Raw genomic sequence first — 9569 nt, 5'->3', positions numbered from 1 at the left:
GCCTCGATATGTTTTAAGGGTAGGCATTCAATCCCTACTGTTTTCTGAGGTGGGGTCCATTTGAGCTTTGGATCTGTATAGTTCTTTGTCTCATGTCATAAAGTGATCTCTCCAAATGAATTAACGGTGTCGATACAACACATACATCATGGTGGGGACTACAGAACGTGACATCACTTCAATGGCCAGTCGTTTCAATAGCTAATCAGCGTCAATACTGGCGGAGAAGCAGCATAATTTAAGGTGGTAATTAATCCTGCAATGCTGGTATTGTCTAATCGATGGACGTTTATACCATGTAATCCACCTTATACAAATTAGATGTCATATGCACACAAGTAGTTGAACGTTATCTTAATCGCTGAACGTTAGAGCATAGGTAAGATGGCAATACACGTCACGGTAAGCGGTGGGAAGGTTTTAGCTATGGGTGATCTTCCCAACTGCTTTATGTTGTGTGGTCCGATCGAGCTTTGATCTACCTCATTTTTTTGGTTCATGCCTTCAAATAATATAAAAAAAAATGGATGAATGGTGTGGATATAACACACATCATGGTGGGCTCACAAATTTTGCCACGTCAACACGAGACATGTTGAGTGGTGTATAACTAGGTGTTGCGTCACTTGAGAAACAGAGAAAAAAATGAAACTCCATCCACGAATGCTAATGTTGGGATAGGGAGAGCAGTAAAGTAGAGAAGTGTGTTAAATGAGCATTAAAGTAGAGGAGAAGTGTGTTAAATGAAGAGAAAAAGGAAGGGATGAATGTTTAAAAAGAAAATGGGATGATTAAAGAAGCTGTATATATGTGATATATTCAAGTGATGCGCCATATTTTTTGAAAATCTGGTCCATTAATTAGGTAAGGTCCATTATAAGCATGTGAAGAATTTTTTTATTTTTTATTTTTTGTAAATAATCGTATGATATCATCTATATATATATATAAGTGAACGGTTAGAAATCTATTCCAATAGTCTAGATTCAAGTTATATGTGTGCTTCTAATGGTGATAACCATCTACTAATTTTTAGTACATCAGATTTTATTAGTGGGTCTTATTTGATGAACATGTTAGATTTATATCACATAATTCTCATCATATTTATATAAGAGTCAATATCACCTATCCTCACATGTGGTGCATTATAAGTGTATAAAAAGATAAATCCTTGACATTTAATGCAAAGCTAGTCGGACCAATTTAAATGGTCCAATTAATTGTGTGTGAGCATTTCTCATACACACACACACACACACACACACACACACTCAACCTCACGATAAGCTCCCGTGAGGTCAATATATGTGGGCCCCACCGTGATGCGTGTCGACCATCAACACCGTGCATTTAATGGGTCCCCTCTAAATTATGGAATATCCCAAAAATCAGCCGTATACGGAACTTAAGTGGGCCATACCATCTAAAATCATGTGAAGACACCGTTAAAACATATAAGGGGTCGTTTGGCACCATGGATTGGAGGGGATTGGAGAGGATTAGAGGGGGTTTCAAATCCCCATGGTTGTTTGGCAGCATAAAGCAACTGGGGATTGCCAATCCAGGGGGTTTCCAATCCCCTCTTTGAGGGGGTTTGTAATCCAAGGTGAGAGCTTGGATTACACCTAAAATCATTTGAATAGTTGCAGGTATAAATGTATGTCACTATACACTATCATTCTACTGGGCACATGGCCCACTAACGATGATCGGCACCATCCAAACATTGTTCATGTAGATCAGCACCGTCCAAATATTGTCCAGCACCGTCCAAACATTGTCCATATCAATCAACGATTAAAAATCGTTGGTTAGTCACTCAGACATGATCTTGTGCTTGCGGTCCATCTGAGACTTGAAATTTCATCACTTTTAGGCAAAACATATATTTTAGCGGGCTTATCACAACCATAGTGTCAAAAATTATATATCTCACTAATTGGGGATATTAAAGTTGATTTAGTAATTAAATTCAAACCCCCGTGAATATACCATGTATAGGTATTTTTGAATTAAAGTTGATTCACACTCAAGGGTACCAAACACACCGAGAGGATTGCCAATCCAGGGGGTTGCGAATCCAGGGGGTTCCAAATCCACGCTCCCAAACAGGCACATGGTGGGGCCCTCCTGAGTTTTGAATGCTGCTGAAACTTGGTCTGAACCCTCATACAAGTGGGACACACATAATGGATGGGCTGGATTTGCAAACCACATCTCGGTGGGCCCATAAAATGACTATGAATGTTTTAACGGTGCACGGCCCCTCCCCACTTTTGTATGTGGCGTGGCCCACACAAGTCACGGATTGACTTGATTTTTGAGACCTAGGCCCATGATGGAATGGTGCATCTGACTGATGGGGTAGATGTTCGAAACGCATCACGGTGGGGCCCACACAGCTCGACCTCATGGGACGGACTCATGAGGTCAAGCGTATAGTACCTTTTCCCATATATATATATATATATATAGAGAGAGAGAGAGAGAGAGAGAGAGAGAGAGAGAGAGAGAGAGAGAGAGAGAGAGAGTCATGCTCCCCTGCGCACCTACACACGTGCGCACCTTTGCACACGTGTCATGGGTGTCTAATTTGAATGGTCCATGTGTTGCGGAATTCCATGAAACCCCATGTGACAAATTTTCACCCTGATCTAAAATTATGTTAGGCCATAGCAAAGAGAAATGCAAATCAAGGGAGGAAAATGTTTTCATTTTTCATGGGCCATCAGAGTTTTAGATCAAAGTAAAACTTGGGCCCAGGGGGTTTCACGAGGTGCTGCTTCACATGAACGGTTCAGATTTTGGATCCACATCACGTAGGATGGGTTCTCAAAAAAGTTCGTACGTAGTACGTACGATCTGGTTTGCAGGTGAGTGTTTCCGTGTGTGTGTGTGTATGATTATTTTTCCTCTCAAAATGGATGGACGGCCTCGATGCAAGGAAAATACATTAAAGTGGGCCCAAGTCAGAGATTCACCCACCTCGGTGGATCCAGGGTTCATCAAAGCCGCACTCCCCTAAATCAGAATGTATTATTGGCCCCACAGACGTAGTGGACTACGTGTCCGACCAACTCAAACCGTTGAAAAAAAAAACAAGGGCACGATCATTCACACATCTCCGGTACAAGTTGCAAACGCATACTTAAAAAAACAACAGCAACTGACAACTGATTAGCATGCGTATTCCCAGTAAGGCCTCTTACTGGACGGCGAGGATTCACTGATATGTATTCCCTTGTACGTTGGCTCAGAGTATGGCGCATGGTGCTCATGCTCCGCCAGAGTATCAAATAACATCACTCCTCCGTATCAAAATATCGCGTTCCAGCCAACCGCAGAAAACAACAAAATCATCAGAAATAAGGAAAGCTGACGTGTCCATGCATCACCACGTTAAAAGCTCCAGCCCTGCCTGTAAGGACTGGCAGGCCACCCAGATGCATCTGTTTCATCCACGTCAGTCCAACCATTTTGATGGATGATTTTAAGGAACAAGCCAAAAATCAGCAGATCCAAGGCTCGAGTGGACCACACGGTGGAGATTAGATGCCCACAGTTAAAAACTTGTTGAGAGCGGAAGGAGTTTTGGTAAGGTGATATTTGTGATTTTATACGTCTATATGACTTTATGAACAGGTTGGACGGCTAATAAGCATCGTTCCTACGGAGTCCTTACCTAGATGAAGTCATTACACTTCTCATCTCATACAATAGCATGGGCCTAGATCAAATCCCACCACATCTTATTGGATGGGATTTGATTAGACCTTAAGTCATAAGCCGTTGTTAAAGATGTGCATGCCCGACCAAACGGCTTTGGCATATATTTTTAGTGGGCCTCCTATTTCTTAGAAAAAATAGGTTAATTGGACCAAACAACTTTCAAACATATTTCAGATAACCATGTTCCATAACAATTTGGGTGGATGAGATCCCAATTAATGAGCATATGTTTTTCCAGGCTATTTTCCAAAAATTGATACGTACAAAAATTCAGATGAACTACACCAAAGGAGGCAATAGTTATTAATTATTAAAACCTTACAAAAATTTTGGATCTAAGCTGATATTTGTTTTTACCTTTCAAAAGAGTCATGGTAAATAAACATCGTGTTGATGCTAGGATGTTTTTAATGGTGGGCATTCAATAATCACTATTTGTTGTGGTGTGGTCCATCTGAAATTTGTTTCTATTTAATTTTTAGGATCATATCCTTTCATTGGACCCCACGGTGGTAATGGGTTGTAGCCCTAACATGAGAAAACAATCTGAGTGTTGAAACGTACTCTATCCACCGAGCCATGATTTGGAACCCATGACCTTGTGTCACTCCTAGTTCGTACATCTGGTAGGGTACTCCCAATCCAGATTGTCGGTCGCGGACCTGATATGGTAGATGCTCTTTCATGTGATCTAGACCGAACATGCAGGCTCACCTACTCATGGCCCACGTCACCACAATTCTATGCAAAGTTTGTGAGTAGATATCCACACAAAGTGGAGCCCACCTGATGAACGGCCCATATTGAGTGTCTACGTTCGATCACCATTTATCCATTTTATAATATTCCAAAATATATAAAACAGATAAATAATCCTTTGGGCTGTATATAGAAACTAGCCATCCACAGTTGCATTTGAATACCTCTTCAATCTCGTCCGTCCATTAGTTCTAATCTAACCTTCTTTCTTCACAGTTGAGAAACCACAGCCATCAATGTCCAACAGATGGTGACTGAACCTGAGTTAATGACCGATCTTGTCCATCAATTTCTGCAAGACCCTGACTGGACGCTTTAGATACTCCGATGGATACTGGACTGGAACTGCCCAAGTCCAGATAGTTGATGTGGACGTAACCGAGTCCTAGTGGTAATGCAACTACGTGCATGGCAAGCTTTAATACTCTGGCATACTGAGAAGGATGATACGCGGCCACTTGTAAAAATCATAAATGGCATAATTAATTCAAATTGAACTGCCCAGATGACAGATCCTTCATTGTACGGTCGAGAATGAAAGTCAAAAACGAGGACGCAAACAAGAGATCGCGAATCAAAAGTTGTTCAACTACCCCCTGATATTGAGCAGGTGATTTGGTAACGGTAGATTTCGAATAAAATCTGTAAATTCATGAGCGCCTGCGTATCAAGTGAAACATCCACCGGAGCATCAAATGACTCCCAATAAAAATAAAAACAAGATACGATTCAATTTTATTCAATAATATTAAAAAAGACCGGACAAACGATTCAACAAAGACATCCAAACAAACAGCGGACTGGATAAATCCAAAGTCCCAAACAGACGAATACCCAAACACAACGGGCATTTAAAGCAAACTTATTGCGAAATAGTCGACGAAGACTATCCAAACGCGCACAAAACAAGATATCTAAAAAAGAAAAAGCGAAAAAGACACCCAAACATTAGATAAACCTGACTGGCTGCTTCCAACTAAGCCAAACGACAAACGAGTACGCACGAACACCAAACAACACATCCCAACCGTCCACGTCACCACCCCTTTCTTGCCCCGTCATCAGATCCAACATCCACGTCATCAGTCACATCCCAGCACGGTTTCAAGGTAGACCGGGGAGATGAGGCCCTCATAATTCCTTCCTTCTTTGAAAAACACTGGTAGACCAAAATGCCCCCACCAGGGAGTTCTTGCTCAGCCACGTTCTCGCACGTGTACCCCTCCACGTAGACCTCCTTCCCCCACGTGCCGGCCGAGCCACGAGAGCCGTAGAATGTAATTGCGGACGAGAACTGAGCGGGACTGAAACAGCGAAGCACGCGCTGGACCAGAGCCTCGTACTCGATCGAGGAGGGGTCGAACCCCATCGCCTCGTAGCTGGCGTAGCTGAATCCGTCTTCCGGCGTTACATGGATCGTCGACAGCGCTGGGCCGTCGATCGCATTCATCGAATATCCGCACGGTTCGAATTCAAAGTCACAGATCACCGATTCTGGCTGTATGTCCTGGATCCCGGCAAGCTTCGTCATCGATGGCTGATCATCAGCAGTTTTCTTGTAGAAGATCGACGCTCGATCGCGATCGAGCTCCGTCATGCACATCTCCATCGTCACCGATGCCGGCTGTGGACCGTTGGCAGCGGTGTACACGTGCCATTTCTTGCTGGGAACGGATGGATCGCCGATCACATACGCAACACCGCCAGATGCGAGGCTGCCGAAATATCCATTGAGGATCTCAATCTCCTCTGAGAAGCTGCGATGGGGAGCGGGCTGCGCCTCGGGGAAGATGAAGCTCCCGCGCGAGTATTTAACGGCGGAGATTGAGAGCGAGAGCATCGACGCGAGTTCCAGAATGGGAGGGATCGAGAGGAGGAGCTTAGTCGTCCCGCAGGTCTTGATGATTATCTTCAATGGGTATACGAAGAGGCTCGATTCAGATAGAACATAGGAGTCGAATTCATCGTTGGAGAGATTGGCCACGATCTCGCATTGTGCAGGGCCGAGGATCGAATCGATCTGAGAGCGGGAGAGCGCTCGGAGGCCTCTGCCTTGAGGATCGATGAAGATGGGCGCCTCTGAGAAGGAGATTTCGAGGCGTTTTTCATAGCCTTCGAATCCGATCGGTGAAGGCGGAGGTGGGCTTTTGTTCTCAGACGTTAGAATCGTCATAGTATTACGGATTACGGAATCAAACGAAAGGAAGAATGAAAAACAGGGGAAGAACAGAGCACTCGGTTGGTTATTGAAGAGCAGCTAGCCAGAGAGATTTTGATTTTTATCTTATTCAAAGAACTCAAAACAGCGGAATTGAAAGAAATCCTACTCTACGGAAGAAAGCATAGAACGGAGATATCAGGATGGCTTCCTCACACACTGCAAGAAAAGATTTCGATTAGCCATTGCAAAAGAGAAGAAATCCAGGGAATTTGAAATGAATGGCTGTGTGAAATTCTTACGTTGGAGTAAGCAGCAGATCGGAATTTCTCAATACCACCGAGAGGTCGAACATCTTCAATGCTGTAGCCGAGGGGAGCTTCGTATTGTAAAGAACTACTACTAGATTTCTTCAAGCCACCTTTAGACTCCATTACAACATTCACGCTTTCTGCAAAATCAAAACAAAATCCCTAAATCAAAAACAAGATAAAAAAGAGTAACAGTTGGATATCATAATCTCGTCATTGTTTCATGTTTGGTATTCGGAAATAAAAAGAAAACCCTAATCTATGTATCATTAGATTCTAGAAAGGAAAAAAAAGCTTGAATGTGATTTGATAACGATAAGAACACGAGAAAAAAAAAAAACCATCTCAACGAAATTCTTATTGAAGAAGAAGAAGAGGAACGTATTCTTCTCAGAAAAAAGAGAAGAATCCCTCAAAATCCAATCCAAACCATTAAAAATCAATGAATCTAAACATGGGTTTTAATTATTATATCGAATAAGAGAAACCCAAATCTCCAAAAACCAAAACAATATACATACAAATCAAATCAAGGAAAAAGAATGGAAAAACGGGATGACAAGAGATCTTACACACGAGAAGAAAATCTATTCAAGGAAAAGATGGAGAGACTCAAAGAGAAAAAGGCCTTTTCTCAATACAAGGAATGAAAAAGGAAAGGTGAGATTGTGAAAAATGGGAGAGATGGGAGGATTTATATAGAGAAGGAGAGAGAAGAATCTCTGGAGACAGAGAAAGATAGGTTTCCACGCAGCTGCAGGACTCTATCACTCTGGCACGATTTGAGCAAAATCAGGAGAGCTTCGCTACTATTTTTAGCCCAATACCCTCGAAAATTGTATAATGTTACTATCTGTACCGTACTATGATACATCCACCTTGAACTGTCCAATCAGAAATGAATTCAGTGAATCAAGACCGTTCAGATACTGTAATCTTTGACAGATAGTACATATTTCAGAAATAACCGTAATACAATAATCCTACACATCATTTTCTCTCGTCATACTTTTATAATTTTACCCGTTCAGTCATTATGTTTTACGGTTCTTTTTAATTACAATGAATCTAATGAGTATTAAAAAAAATTGGACAAATTTCTATTTTTAGATCATCATTGATGAGGCCCACTATTTGTACGGTTCTGATTTAACTTTAATATTTTCGAACGGAGATTTTGGGTGTATTGTAATATTATACAGACCACCCTATCGTATTAGCTTCCATACGCTACTAACTTCCTTTTATTTATTCAACGGAGGATGCGCTCTGTCTCTCTCTCTCCCCGAACGCAAAACCCTAACCCTAGTCTCTGCACGTGCCAGGAAGCGTGGAGGAAGTCTCCGGGGTTGCGGTACTTGCACGTAAAAGTCGTAGCACGTGTGATGTATCTGAACCGCTCGAAAGGTATTCCATTCTGCGTGGACTACTTGATCCAAAATTAAAGCTCACCTATCGCTAGAGTGGGCCAAAACGTTTACATTGAAGAACGAACGGTCAAAACTACTTTGATGCTCTGGTAGACTTTGATGATCCATAGGTATGCAGGATGAGAACAGCAACGTGGCATATATGTAGCTCAAAATAAACCGTGAAAATAGTGGGGCCCACTTTTTATAGGTCCTAAGTAAAACTAAAATATCAAACTGATACCATATGTGGTCTGATTTAGAAACCAACTGTTCTTGACCGTAGAATCGTCGGATCAATCTTATTTAGTGTTTCTAACTTAATCACCGCCAATCCTAATATACGAACGGTTCGGATTGAAATATATCTACGCGACGGGTGATTTCTAGGCTTATGTGTATGAATCATCACACTACTCGAGAGCATGCAGCAAATTCGATAAACAATTCAAATACTCGAGTGGACGGTGATTGATGATACGCAGGCACTTAAAAAATTAAAGATCAGAACTCTGACTATATGATTGGTGGATAATAATTATTGACAGCTAAAAATGAAAAATACTGAATGGTCCTGTTTTAACAATGAAGCAATCTTATTTTGGAGCCCCTTACCGTGGGGCCTGCTTTGATGTATGTATTTTATATCCATACCGTCCATCCGTTTCTCCGTATCATCATCCAAAAAATGAAGAAAATACAAATCTTAAGCGGGCCATACTGTAAGAAACAGTGGTGATTGAATGTCATACCATTAAACATTTTCTAAGGCCCATCGAAATGTTTTGTAAAATGTTTATTTTTCATTCAACCTGTTGATAAGATCAAATAAACATGGATGAAGGAATAAAACAAATATCAGCTTGATCCAAAACTCATCTGGCCCATTAATGTTCACTTACCACTCTTTCCTACTCTATGGTCTACCTGAGAATTTGATCTGCTTCATTTTTGGGATCTTACCCTTAAAATGATATGAAAAATCCCACGGACCGCATGGATATGAAATACATACATCAAGGTGGCAACCACGGTAGAGGCCGTACCGTTTTTGTCAGGCCGTATCCGCAGCTAATCAGGTTTGAATTATGACACGTGTATAGTTACCTGGTGCGGTGTATCAAGGGCTGTAATGTGCCAGAGTACCGAAACTCCATGAGTCTCTGTCAAACTAGAAATTGGACTCTAGGGTTGCTTCAG

The 9569-nt window shown here is 41.7% G+C and overlaps 1 pseudogene; it reads right to left on the bottom strand.

Annotated features, from left to right (window-relative positions):
• Window positions 1-5199: 5199 nt before the first annotated feature.
• On the bottom strand, window positions 5200-7738 carry LOC131217087 (S-adenosylmethionine decarboxylase proenzyme-like; annotated as a pseudogene).
• Between the last annotated feature and the right edge of the window lie 1831 nt (window positions 7739-9569).

The sequence above is a fragment of the Magnolia sinica genome, chromosome 10 (assembly GCF_029962835.1).
Source record: "Magnolia sinica isolate HGM2019 chromosome 10, MsV1, whole genome shotgun sequence".
NCBI classification, from domain to species: domain Eukaryota; kingdom Viridiplantae; phylum Streptophyta; class Magnoliopsida; order Magnoliales; family Magnoliaceae; genus Magnolia; species Magnolia sinica.
The sequence above is the reverse complement of the archived record's forward strand: the minus strand, read 5'-3'. Positions and strand labels throughout refer to the sequence as shown.